The 14139-nt window shown below is 39.8% G+C and overlaps 1 long non-coding RNA gene across 2 annotated transcripts in view; it reads left to right on the top strand.

Annotated features, from left to right (window-relative positions):
* Positions 1-757: 757 nt before the first annotated feature.
* Positions 758-14139, top strand: part of LOC139437627 (uncharacterized) — a 37626-nt gene continuing 24244 nt past the window's right edge. For both annotated transcript variants that reach the window (XR_011647498.1, XR_011647497.1), the window contains exon 1: positions 758-832. This is a non-coding gene — a long non-coding RNA (uncharacterized lncRNA). The remainder of the gene's footprint in view (positions 833-14139) is intronic.

The following is a 14139-nucleotide window of genomic DNA, read 5'->3' on the forward strand; positions in this document are numbered from 1 at the left end:
CTTTCAGCCCCGCCCCCTCAGCTACACTCTTAGCGCCGCCCCCCGGCGTTCAGCCCTGCCCCCGGGCTCAGCCCCGCCCCTGGCCGTTCAGCCCCGCTCCCACTCAGCCCCGCCCCCTGAGCCCCGTCCTGCCCGCGGCGCGGCTGCCGCGGCTGCACTTCTCGCAGCTGGGGGTGTTCGGGATCCGGTCGCCGTGAGCTGGTGCTCGGGCCAGGCCGAGACGCCGCGCGGGCCTCCAGGTGCGCGGTGAGGGGCGCGTCTGGCCCGCGGGCGGGCGGACAGCGAGCGCGGGACCGGAACCCTCAGGGGGAGCGCGCGGCGCCCCCTCAGACGCCCGCCTGCCCCGGCTCCGTGCGCGGTGCGTGTGGGACCCAACCTGGCGGCGGCGGGCGCGGGCTGCGGGGGCCCCGGAAGCGCGAAAAGCGGCGAGCGGCTCTGCCCGTGCTGCGTTCTGGGAGCGCGGGCCCGCGCCGCCGCCGAGGCTCCTGCTCGCTGGACGGCTGTGCGCGCGCCCCGCCGGGCCTCCCCTCTCTCTGCGGTTTGGGGCCGAGGTGTTGGGGGGCTGCCTTCGCGGGGGGCGGGGGGCCCGGGGCCTGCTTCAATCTTTGGCATTTTTGCAGACACGGATAACTTTCTGTGAAAGTTAATTTAATGAACTTACCTAGTTAGAGCTGCACAGCTATTTACCATGTACCGCCTTTTGTTATGCAAGCCTCAGTTGATAGGTATTTGTATTTTTTTCCAGTTTTGGCTGCCATGAACTTGCTGTAGAATTCATTGTACAGCAGTTTGTCTTGGATCGATTTCTCGGAGTGGAATTAGCAACAATGATGTAAGTTTATATTTTTAAGAAACTGACAAAATGTTTGCCAAAGTGACAGGACCATTTGGCATTCTCACCAGAAATGTATGAGGGTTCCAGATTTTCCACATCTTCTTTAACAGTTGGTATTATCTTTCTTGATTTTAGCCATTTTAGTATGTCTATATGGTAATGCAAAGCAGATTTTAATTTGTATTTCCCTAATGATGAAAAGAAGTGAATGTTTCTTCTTTGGTGAAAGTGTTTTTATGTATTTTCCCATTTTGAAGTGCTGTTTGTCCTTTTTTTTTAACAAATCAATTTTATCCATACATATCAACAAAGCATACAATTCATCCAAGGTGCACAGTCACTGGTATTTGGTACCATCATATAGTTGTGCATTCATCACCTCAATCATTATTAGATCATTTTCATATTTCAATAATAATAATGAAAAAACAAGAAAATTCATCACTTTTCCATCTGTGCTTCCCCTACTGTTCACAGCTCCCGGTTTGGCTACTCTTGCATGAATCCTTTATTTTCCCCTCTATAAATTGACTTATCTTTACATTTTATATAAATGGAATCATATAGTATGTTATGCAATGTATTTAGTTCATACTAATGCACTCTTACTGTTTTTGTCCTTTTGTGTCTGGCTTACTTCACTCAACATAATGTCCTCCAGGTTCATCCATGTTGTCAAATGTTTTACAACTTCATTTCTTCTTACAGCTGCATAATATTCCATCATGGGAATATACTACTCTTTATCCATTCCTCAGTTGATGGACACCTGGGTTCTTTCCAGCTTTTGACAATTGTGACTCGCACTGCTATGAACATAGGTGTGCAGATGTCTATTTGTATCAGTGCTTTCAGTTCTGGCTGTAGACCCAATAGTGATATTCTTGGGTCACTGGCAAGTCTATATTCACCTTCTTTAGGAACTGCCAACAGTCCTCCACAGTGCATTCCCACTAATAGTGAATAAGTGTTCCTATCTCTCTGCATCCTCCTCTCCAACATTTGTACTTCTCTGACTTTTTAGTTAGTGGCCATTCTGATAGGTCTAAAATGATGTCTCTTAGTTATGATTTGCATTTCCCTAGTCATTACTCATATTGAACATTTTTTCCTGTGTTTTCTTGTCATTTGTATCTCTTCTTCGGACAAATGTCTGTTCATGTCTTTTGCCCATTTTTTAATTGAATCATTTGTTTTTTTATTGTTGAGTTGTAATCTCTCTTTATATATCATGGATATTAAATCCTTATCAGACCTGTGATTTCCAGTTATCTCCTTCCACTGAGGCAGCTACCTTTTCACCCTTTTGACAAAGACCTGTGAGGTGCACAAGTTTTTAATTTTGAGGAGTTCCCATTTATCTGTTTTTTCTTTCGTTTTGTGTGCTTTGAGTGTAAGATCCAAGAAACCAGCATGTATGACAAGGTCTTTATGATGTTTCCCTACATTTTCTTCAAGTAGTTTTATAGTTGTTACTTTTATATTTAGGTCTCTGATCCATTTTAAGTTGATTCTTGTATAGGATGTGAGGTAGGGGTCCTGGTTCATTCTTTTGCTTATAGATATCTAGTTCTCCGAGCACCATTTATTGAAGAGACTTTTTTCCTGTTAACATGGACTTGGTTGGTGTGTCAAAAACTAGTTGACCATGGAGTCGAGGGTTTATTTCTGGACTCTAAATTCTATTCCACTGATAGACGAGTATCTCTTTATGCCAGTATCATGCTGTTTTGACCACTGTACCTTTGTAATATGTTTCAAGTTCTGGCAGTGAAATTCCTCCCACGTTGCTATTCTTTTTTAGAATGCTTTTGGCTATTTGGGTGCACTTTCCCTTTCAAAGGAATTTGGTAATTGCCTTTTCTATTTCTGTAAAGTAGGCTGTCGGAATTTTGATTGGCATTACATTGAGTCTATAAATCAGTTTAGGTTGGGTGACCTCTTTATGGTATTTAGTCTTTCAGGACGTGAACACAGAATGTCATTCCATTTGTTTATGTCATTTTAAATTTCTTTTACCACTGTTTTGTAGTTTTCCATGTATAGGTCCTGTACTTCTTTGGTTAAATTGATCCCTATGTCTTTGAGTCTTTTTGTTGCTGTTGTAAATGGAATTTTCCCACTGATTCCTCCTAAGACTGTGCCGTACTAGTGTACAAAAACAGTGATTTCTGCACGTTGATCTTGTAGTCTACTGCTTTGCTGAGCTCATTTATTAGCTCGAGTAGTTTTGTTGTAGACATTTCAGAATTTTCTCAATATTGGATCATGTCATCTGCAAATAGTGTGTTTTACTTCCTCTTTTCCTATTTGGATGCCTTGATATTTTTTTTTTCTTCTCTAATTGCTCTAACTAGAACTTCTAGTACAATGTTGGACAACAATGGTGATAAGTGGGCATCCTTGTCTTGTTTCTGATCTTAGATTGAAATCTTTGACCATTTCCCCACTGAGTACAATGTTGGCTGTTGGTTTTTCATATATGCCTTTTATCATATTGTGCATTTTCCTTCTACTCATATCTTTTGAAGTGTTTTTTTATCAAGAAAGAATGCTGGATTTTGTCAAATGCCTTTTCTGTGTCTATGGTGATGATCATGTGTTTTTTTCCCTTCAGTTTGTTAATGTGGTAAATCATGTTGATTGATTTTCTTATGTTTACCTAGCCTTGCATACCAGGAATAAGTCAACTTGGTTGTGATGTATGTAAGTCTTTGATAATGCTCCTGGATTCAATTTGTCAATATTTTGTTGAGAATTTTTGCCTCTCTCTCTTCATTAGAGAGATTGGTCTATAATTTTCTTTCCTTATAGTGTCTTTATCTGGCTTTGGTGTTAGGGTGATGTTGGCTTCATGAAAAGTGTTGGGTAATTTTCCCTCCTCTTCATCATTTTGGAAGTGTTTAAACAGGATTGATGTTAATTCTTTTTGAGATGCTTGGTAGAATTCATCTCTGAAGTCATCTGGTCCTGCGCTTTTCTTTGTTGGGAGATTTTTGATGATGGATTCAGTCTCCTTTAATGTGATTGATTTGTTAAGTTCTTGTATATCTTGTAGTGTCAATGTAGGTTGTTTGTGCATGTCTAGGAATTTTCACATTGTTAGGTTGTCTAGATTGTTGGCATACAGTTTCTCATAATATCCTCTTTTGTTTTTTAAAGATTTATTTTTAATTTATTTCTCTCCCCTTCCCCCTCCGCCCCCCTCAGTTGTCCGCTCTCTGTGTCTATTTGCCATGTGTTCTTCTGTGTCTGCTTGTATTCTTGCCCATGGCCCTGGGAATCTGTGTCTCTTTTTGTTGAGCCATCTTGCTGTGTCAGGATTCCATGTGTGTGGCGCCACTGCTGGGCAGGCTGCACTTTTTTTTACCCCAGGCAGCTCCCATTATGGGGTGCACTCCTTGCATGTGGGGCTCCCCTGTGTGTGGGACACCCCTGCATGGCATGGCACTCCTTGCACACATCAGCAGTGCACATGGGCCGGCTCACCACATGGGTCAGGAGGCCTTGGGGATCGAAGTGGAGTTCGAACCCTGAAACTCCCATGTGGTAGGTGAATGCTCTATCAGTTAAGCCAAATCCGCTTCCCAGTAATATCCTCTTTTGAATCTTTTATTTCTGTGGGGTCAGTCATTACTTTCCTCCTTTCATTTCTGATTGTATGTATTTGCTTCTTTTTTCTCCTTTGTTAAGCTTGCTAGCAATTTGTCAATTTTACAGATTTTCTCAAAGACCTAGCTTTTGGTTTTGATATTCCCTATTTTTTTGTTGTTGTGGTGGTTCATTTATTTCTGCTCTTATCTTTATTGTTTCTTTCCTACTGCTTGCTTTGAGGATTGGTTTAGTGGTTTTTTTCCTAATTTCTCTAGGTTTTGAGTTAAGTCTTTGAGTTTAGCTCTTTCTTCCTTTTTTAATATAGGCATTTAGGGGTATAAATTTCCCTACCAAGACTTGCTTTGCTGTATCCCATAAGTTTTGGTAATTCGTGTTCTTGTTTTCATTTGTGTCAATACATTTACTGATTTCACTTGCTATTTCTTCTTTGACCCACTGATCATTTAGGAGTGTGTTCTTTAGATTCCACACAGTTGTGAAGTTACCTTTTTCCTGTGTATGTTGATTTCCAGTTTCATTTCTTTATGATCTAAGAAGGTGCTTTATATAATTTCAGTGTTTTTGTATTTATTGAGACATGCATTGTGCCCTACATGTGATGTATCCTGTTGAAGGATCCATGGGCACGTGAGAAGAATGTATAACCTGCTACGTGTGGATGCAGCATTCTGTGTGTCTGTTAGGTCTAACTTATTTATTCTTTAAGTTCTCTGTTTCCTTGTTGATCTTTGTTGAGTTGTTCTGTCTCATGATGTGAGTGCTATATTAGAGTCTCCAACTATTATTGTAGAGATGCCTGTTTCCCCCTTCAGTTCTGCCAGAGTTTGTCTTACATATTTTGGGGCACTGTGGTTAGGTGCATAAATATATCTTCCTGGTGAGTCGTACTTTTTATTAATATATAATGGCCTTCTCTGTCTTCTAACTTTTTTTCACTTCAAGTCTGTTTTGTCCAATAGTCGTATAGCTATTGCTGCTCTTTTTTGGTTACTATTTGCATGGAGTATCTTTTTCCAACCTTTTACTTTGAGCCAGTTTGTATCACTGAGTCTAAAGTGGGTCTCTTGTACGCAGAATATGGATGGCTCATGTTTTATTATCCATTCTGTCAAGCTGTATCTTTTGTTTGGTGCATTTTTTTCTATTCACAATCAATGATATTACTGTAAAGGCATTATATACTTCCAACATTTTATTCTTTGCTTTTCATGTGTCATATCATATTTTGGTCTGTCTTTTTACTCTGGATTATCCTTTCTGCTATTCTTTTTTTTTTTTTAATGAATTAATTAATTTATTTCTCTCCTCTTCTCCCCCCCACCCCCACCCCAGTTGTCTGTTCTCTGTGTCTATTTGCTGCGTGTTCTTTGTCCGCTTCTGTTGTCGTCAGGGGCATGGGAATCTCTGTGTCTTTTTGTTGCGTCATCTTGTGTCAGCTCTCCATGTGGGTGGCGCCATTCATGGGCAGGCTGAACTTTCTTTCACGCTAGGCAGCTCTCCTTTTGGGGCACACTCCTTGTGTGTGGGGCTCCCCTATGTGGGGACACCCCTGTGTGGCACGGTACTCCTTGTGCACATCATCACTGCTCATGGGCCAGCTCCACATGGGTCAAGGAGGCCCAGGGTTTGAACCGCAGACCTCTCATGCGATAGATGGATGCCCTAACTGCTGGGCCAGGTCCGCTTCCCTTTTCTCTATTCTTTTCTCTATACTGTCCTCCAGGCCTCTCTCTTCTGTCTTTTTCTTTCATACTCTCCTCTAAGCCTCTCTCTTCTGTCCTTTTCTTTCAGGCTCTAAGGCTTCCTTCTTATTTTCTGCAATTTGGATTCTTTTTTGCAAACTCTCTTAGTTTCTGTTTGTTTGTGAATATTTTATACTCACCTTCATATTTTGAGGACAGTTTTGCTGGGTGCAGAATTCTTTGCTGGCAGTTTTTCTCTTTCAGTCTCTTAAATGCATCATACCACTGTCTTCTCGCCCCATAGTTTCTGATGAGAAATCGGCACTATTACTGGGCATCCCTTGTGTGTGATGGTTTGCCTCCCTTACTGCTCTCAGAATTTTCTCTTTTATCTTTGACGTTTGACATTCTGAATAATATATGTTTTGGAGTACATCTATTTGGATTTATTACAATTAGGATATGGTGGGCTTCTTGGACATGTGGGGTCATTTCTTTTGTGAGAGTTTGGAAATTTTTAGCTGTTCCCTTAAATACTCTTTTTAACCCTTTTCCCTTCTTATCTCCTTCTGGAACTCCCCTGACATGCATGGTGTTGTGTTTTCTGTTGTCATTCATCTCCCTGAGCCTCTGCTCAACTTTTTTCCAATTTTTCTCTCTCTGTTCTTTTCTCTCTTCAATTTCAGCTGTTCTGTCTTCAGTGTCAGTTAGTCTTTCTTCTATCCTTTCAAGTCTGCTTGAGATTGTTGTATACCTTTAATGTGTTTTTGATTTCACCTATTGTGTCTTTCTTTCCCATGATCTCTGTCGCTTTTCTATTCCACATTTTAAATTCTCTTTGTGCTTGCTCAGTGTTGTCTTGATGTCATTCATCCCTTTAGCCATATTGTCTTTCATCTTATGAATTTAATTTATGCATCTCATTAATTAGTTCTCTCAAATCTTGCATCTCTTCTGGGGCTTTGAGATATTCCTTTTCCTGGGCTATGTCTTCCATTTTCTTATTCTGGCTTGTAAATTTTTGGTGATTAGTATGTAGTTTACTCAGATGCTCAATTTCTTTGTCTTTTGTTTGAGATTTAGTGGCAAGAGGCTGTGTGTTATTGTTGCTCTTTGATTCTTGATTCAACCTGGATCATTAGGGTTGCTCAAAAGTGTGCTCTGCACCCAGTAATGAGTTGCAGACCTACTTCCTAGTGGTGTGGGAGGAAAGCTATAAAGGTCAGAAAAAGCCTCATTTATTTTTAATTATCTCATATGTACTTCCTAGTTCTGCCAGCAGATGGCACTGTTTGACAGCCCTCTCAGTTCAGTGCCTGTTTAGAGTGTTTTTGCTGTAACATAGCCTGGATCAATGTGAATGAGTCCTGCCTAGAGGCTAAGAGCTTTGTGATTTGAACTTTCTTATGAAAAATTCTCTAGCCTTCTCTGGCAGCCCCCTCCCATTTCCTGGGTAGGAAATAATTCCACTTCCTTCTGCATCCTCCACAGTCAGTCCCAGTTTATAGAGGAGATTGAGAGGGTCAGATTTCTTTACTCCCTTGTAGCCTCCAAAGGCAAACAATGGCAAGGGCTACCTGACCTGGAAGGCCCTTGGGACACAACAGACCAAATGTGTGGGTCCAAAGCTGAGTCAGCCTTAGATTGTGTCCCTCTCTCTCCTGTTTCCTGGGAAGGTGCATCCTCAACAATCAGTCCCACCTATAAGAGAGGGAGATTGAGAGTGTTGGATTTCTCCAGTCCTGCTTAGTGTCCCAAGGTAGACAACAGTGTGATCCCACTTAGCCCTGAAAGGCTGGTGGGACACCGCAGACCAGAATTGTAGGTGAGAAGCTGTCAGCCTTAAGCTGTCCCTCTTGCTCCCCTTTCTGGGGATGACAGATCCCTGTGTACACCTTTGTAGTCAGATCAGAGGCCTTTGTACCCTTTTTTAAATTATTTTTAAAAGATACTTAGGTTACATAAAATGTTACATAAAAAAATAGGAGATTCTCATATGCCCCACAACTCCTACTTGTTCCCAACATTAACTTCTTTCATTAGTGTGCTATATCCATCACAACTGATGAACAGATTTTGGAGCATTGCAACTAAGCATTGTTTTTAGTTTATATTGTAGTTTATACTCTCTCGCACTCAATTCTCTAGGTTATGGCAGAATATATAAGGGCCTGTGTATTGGTCAGCCAAAGGGGTACTGTTGCAAAATACCAGAGATTGGTTGGTTTTTTATAAAGGGTATTTGTTTGTGGTGGGAGCTTACAGATACTAGACCATAAAGCATAAGTTACTTCCCTCAACAACGTCTGTTTTCACATCTTGGAGCAAGATGTCTGCCGATGTCTGTGAGGTTCAGGCTTCCTGGGTTTCCTCCCTTCCAGGATCTTGCTTCTCTATGGGTTCAGAGTTCCTTGCTTCCCAGGGCTCCAGCTTCAGCATCAAACTCCAACCTCAAAACTCCAACATTAAGAACTCTTAATTCTGTCCTTTGCCATGCCTTTTATCTGTGTGTCCTTGCCCATGAAATGGTGGGGACTCAATGCTCTTCTGGCACAAGTGATTGACATAATTACCTAATCAAGTAAATCTGTGAATTCTAGTATGCCCAGAGGAAAAGATAAGCTTACACATATAATCTAATATTTCTTTCTGGAATTCATCAGTAATATCAAACTCTAGCGCTGGTATCTGTAATTACAATGTCATTCAGGTCTATTCCAAGTCCTGAAAATGCCCCCCTATTACACTTTTTTCCCTCTCCCTGACTTCATCACTTCCAGTGGGCATTATGTCCACATCGATGATAGTTTTTCCATTGATAGAACCAAAGTAAGTCTATAGAAGAACACCAGTAAGTCCACATTGTCTATATTTTATTCCCCATTCCTGAGCATTTTGGAATGGTGATGCCTACTCTTCCAGAGAGGGGGCTTTGATCCTATTTGGCTGATAGATTGGACTTTCTTGCTTGCAGTTGTAGACTTTCTTAGTTTCTTGGTGTGGTGGTTGTCCATTCTGACTTCCTTGTTAGTTGTCCTGGGTGAGTTCAATGAACTGGAAAGTAGTTTTGCCATTCATCACTGTAATATATATTGTTCTATATGTACAGTTGCATTTCCTTCCATTACTTCCCTAATATTTTACTTTTTTCTTTTTGTCTTCCAAGAAATTTTAGGTCACAGTAGAGTCACATAGAGAATAAAGGGGACTCCCATATACGCAACAGCCTTCCCTTTCCCCCCTTACCCTGTTAATCACCTTCTTACATGTGGATGGTACAATTGTTAGAACTGATGTACAAATATTAAAACATCGGTGCAAATTATGATCAGTGGTTTATATTATGGTTTACATTTTAGACCATATACTTTTATAAATTTTTGATGAAATTTAACATGGCCTGTATCCATCATTGCAAGATCATGCAGAACACTTCGTTTGCCCCCTAAATATCCACTCTTGTGTTGATCCCATTCCTCCCTCTCCCTCCCCTCAGGACCGACTGTGACCACCAGGCTTCACTCCTTGAAGGACAAGATTTGTAGATACTTGGAACAGTGCTGAAGACTTGACACACTAGTCTGTCCTCCCCTGTTAGGAACCACCTATACTCTCTGGAGACACCCTCCTCTCTGTTTGAGAACATATCAGGCCTCCCCTGTATGGGAGTTCAACTCCTTTCCACTCATTATGTGGGTCTCCCTCCACTGATACAACACACTATGACAAAATGATCACTTGTACCTTCTCTAGAAGACTGCCCCAGGTGTGCCCTGTCCCAAATATACCCCAATCCAACACCCTAAACAAGTAGCCCTTCCTTGTCATATTGCCAAAACAATTTTCTCAACATTGTAGTTTCAGCCACATACCTGCCAATCCCCAGTGTTCAGCTGCTACCTCCCCCAACCCTTCCCCTATTTCCATGGACCATCCAACCCATCCTCCCTACCTTGGCCCCTGTCAAGCTTGCACCACCCAACCCAATAGTATCCCTACACCCCTGTCATATCCCTTCACTGCACAACTTCTCACTTACACCTAATCATAGATTTCACCCCTATGGGCATTGGCTCACAAACTTCTCCCTTTCTATTTCCCGGAAACCTATCTTCCAGACTCTAGCTCCCTGAGTTGGCTCAATTAGTTTAATTCTTATCAGAGAGGTCATGTAATATTTGTCCTTCAATGCCTGGCTTGCTTCACTCAACATAAGGTCCTTCAGATTCATTCATGTTATCCCATGTGTTGTACTGTATACCTTTTTCCAGTTGAGTAATATTTCATTGTATGTATATACTACATTTTGATTATCCATTCATCTGTTAATGGGCATTTTGGGTTGATTCCAAATTTGGCAATAGTGAATAATGCTACTATGAACATTGTTGTGCTTAATTGGTTTGTGTCCTTGTTTTCAGTTCTTCTGGGTATATACCCAGGAGTGGAATTGATGGGTCGTATGGCAGAACTATAATTAGTTTTGTGAGGAAATGCCAAACTGTCATCCACAGTGGCTGGGCCTTCCTACATTCCCAACAGCCATGGATGAGGGTGTCCATTACTGCACATCCTCTCCAACACCTTAGTCCTCTGATTTTTTAATGTCCACCAGTCTAATGGAAGTAAGATGGTATCTTGTTGTAGTTTTGATTTGCTTTTCCTTAATAGCTAGTGATGTTGAGCATCTTTTCATATCTTCTTTGGAGAAGTGTTTGTTCAAATCTCTTGTTCATTTTTTAAATGGGTTGTCTTTTTATTTATGAGATATAGGGTTTCTTTATATATACTGGATATTAAGCTCCTATCAGATATTTGGTTACCAAATATTTTCTACCATTGGTTAGGCTGTCTTTTCACTTTCTTCATAAACTCCTTTCAGTTGCAAAAGGTTTTAATTTTGAAGAGGTCCCATTTATCTATTTTTTTCTTTTGCTTCTCGTGCTTTGGGTTTGAAGTTCATGAAGACATTTCCTATTACAAGGTCCTATAGAAGCTTCCCTACTTATCTTCCAAGGTCTTTTTGGTCTTGGCTCTTACAATTAGACCTTTGATCCATCTTTAGTTAGTTTTTGTATAAGGTGTGAGATGGATAGTCTTTTGGATATTTATATCCAGTCTGCAAGCACCATTTGTTGAAGAGGCCATTCTCTCCCAGTTGAGTGGGCTTGGTGGCCTTGTTGAATATCAAATGAATGTATATGTGATGATGTTTATCAGAACTCTCAGTTCAGTTCCAGTGGTTAGTATGTCTGTTCTTGTGACAATACCATGCAGTTTTGACCACTGTAGCTTTGTAGTATGTTGTAAGCCAGGTAGTGTGATTGCTTCAATTTCATTTTACTTTTTCAATATGTCTTTGAATATTCAGGGACTCTTGCCCTTCCAAATAAATTTCTTAGTCTTTCCAGTTCATTAATAAATGCTGTGTTGATTTTTATTGGGATTGCATTAAATCTTGGATAGTTTGAGTAGGATCGACTTCTTAATGGTATTTAGTCTTTCTGTCCATGACCAGGGAATATTCTTCCATTTTTCTAAGTCTGAGATTTCCTTTAACAGTCCTTTGTAGTTGTCTGCGTATAAGTCATTTACTTCTTTACTTAAACTTTTCCTAGTTATTTGATTTTTAGTTTCTATTGTAAATGGTTTTTTTTTTTTTTTGCTTGATTTCCTCATCAGATTGTTCATTATTGGTGTACAGGAATGGTATGATTTTTCGCATTGTTCTTATAACCTGTAACTTTACTGAACTCATTTCTAAGTCCTGGAAGCTTTGTTTCTCAGGGCTGTTTATGTATAAGATCATGTCGTCTATAAATAGTGAAAGTTTTACTTCTTCCTTTCCAATTTTGATGCCTTTTACATCTTTTTCTGGCGTCAGTGCTCTGCAAGTACTTCTAACATAATGTTAAATAGGAGTGGTGAGAGTAGACATCCTTGTTTTGTGTCCAGTCTTAGAGGGAAAGCTTTAGGATTTCACCATTGTATATGATTTGACTGTGGGTTTTTCATATATATCTTATATTATGTGAGGAAGTTTCCTTCTATTCATATCTTTTGGAATGTTTTTGTCAGGAAAGTTGCTGTATTTTGTCAAATGCTTTTTCTGTATCTGTAGAGGTGATCATGTGTGTTTTTTCCTTTGATTTCATTATGTGGTATATTAGATTGGTTGATTTTCTTATGTTTAATGTTCCTTGTTCCTTGCATACCCAGGATGAAACCCACTTAGTCATGGTGTGTAATTTGCTTGATGTGTTGTTGAATATGATTAGCAAGTATTTTGTTGAGGATTTTAGCATCTAGGTTCATTAGAGAGATTAGTCTGTAATTTTCCTTTCTTGTAGCATCTTTGGGTTTGGTGTTGGGGTAATGTTGGCATCATAGAATGAGTTAGGCAATGTTTCTTCTACTTCTATTTTTTCACAGAGTTTAAGCAGGATTGGTGTTAGTTCTTTCTGGAATGTTTGGTAGAATTCACACATGAAACTGTCTGGTCCTGGGCTCTTCTTAGTTGGGAGGTTTTTGATGACTGACTCTGCCTCTTAATTTGTGATTTGTCTGTTGAGTTCATCTTTTTCTTTCATCAATGTGGGCTGCTTGTGTGTTTCTAGGAATTTGCCCATTTCCTCTAAAATATTCTTGTTGGCTTATAATTTTTCAATGGATCCTCTTATGATAACTTGATTTCTGTGGGGTCAGTGGTCATATCCCTTTCCTCATTTATTATTTTATGTATTTGCATCTTCTTTCTTTTTTCTTTTTAACATAGTTAAGTGTTCGTCAATTTTATTGATCTCCAAGAACCAACTTTTGGTTTTATATTTTCTAGTCCTTATTTTCAATTTCACTTAGTTCTGCACTAATCTCGGTTATTTCCTCCATTTTACTTCCTTTGGGGTTAGTTTGTTCTTTTTCTGGTTCCTCTGGGTGTGCAGTTAGGTCTTTGATTTTTCATATCAGCATTTAAGGGTGTGAATTTTCCTCTCAGTACAGCTTTTGCTGCATCCCATAGGTTATGTTATATTGTGTTGTTTTTTTCATTCCTTTCAAGGTAGTTACTGATTTCTTTGTAATTTTGTCCTTGACCCGCTGGTTGTCTAAGCATGTATTGTTTAACTTCCATATCTTTGTGCCTGATCTGCTTCTCTGCCCCTTGCTGATTTCCAGCTTCAGTCGATTATAGTCAGATAAATTACTTTCTGTAATTCAGTCTTTCTGAATTCATTTGAGAGCTGCTCTGAGGCCTAGCATATGGTCTGTACTGGAGAATGATCCACGTGCTCTCAGGAAGAATGTATATCGTGCAGTATTTGAGTGTAATGTTATGTATATGTCTATTAGGTCTTGATCCTCTAATGTATTATTCAGGGTCTTTGCTTCTTTATTGGTTCTTGTTGAGATGTTCTGCCTAATGGAGATAATGGTGTATTAAAGTCCCCCAGAGTAATTGTAGAAGTATGTGCTTCCCCACTTAGTTTTTTCCTTTGTTTGCCTCATGTATTTTGAGGTGCCCTGGTTTGGTGCATAAATGTTTATGATTTTTCTTTGTTCTTGATAAATTTCTTTTTTAAAAATACATAGTGTCATTTTTTGTCTCTTATAATAGATTCGCATTTGAAGCCTGTTTTGTCTGATTTTAATATAGCTACTCTCACCCTCTTCTGATTATTGTTTCCATGTAAAATTGTTTTCCAACCACTCACTTTCATTCCCCTTGAATCCCTGGGTCCTTGATGAGTTTATTGTAGGCAGCATATGGATGGGTCATATTTCCTTATCCATTCTGCCAATCTGTATCTCTTGATTGAAGAGTTTAAGCCTTTAACATTCAATGTTATTACTTTCAGGGAATTACTTATATTAGCCATATATATATATACATATATATATATTTTTTTAGGCTTATATATGCCATCTGTTGTTTTTATCTTTTTATCTTTTTATTCTTGCACTATCCTCCACTGCTTTGTTTTTTGCCCCCTTTCATCCTGCAAAACTCCC

The sequence above is a fragment of the Dasypus novemcinctus genome, chromosome 26 (assembly GCF_030445035.2).
Source record: "Dasypus novemcinctus isolate mDasNov1 chromosome 26, mDasNov1.1.hap2, whole genome shotgun sequence".
Lineage (NCBI taxonomy): Eukaryota > Metazoa > Chordata > Mammalia > Cingulata > Dasypodidae > Dasypus > Dasypus novemcinctus.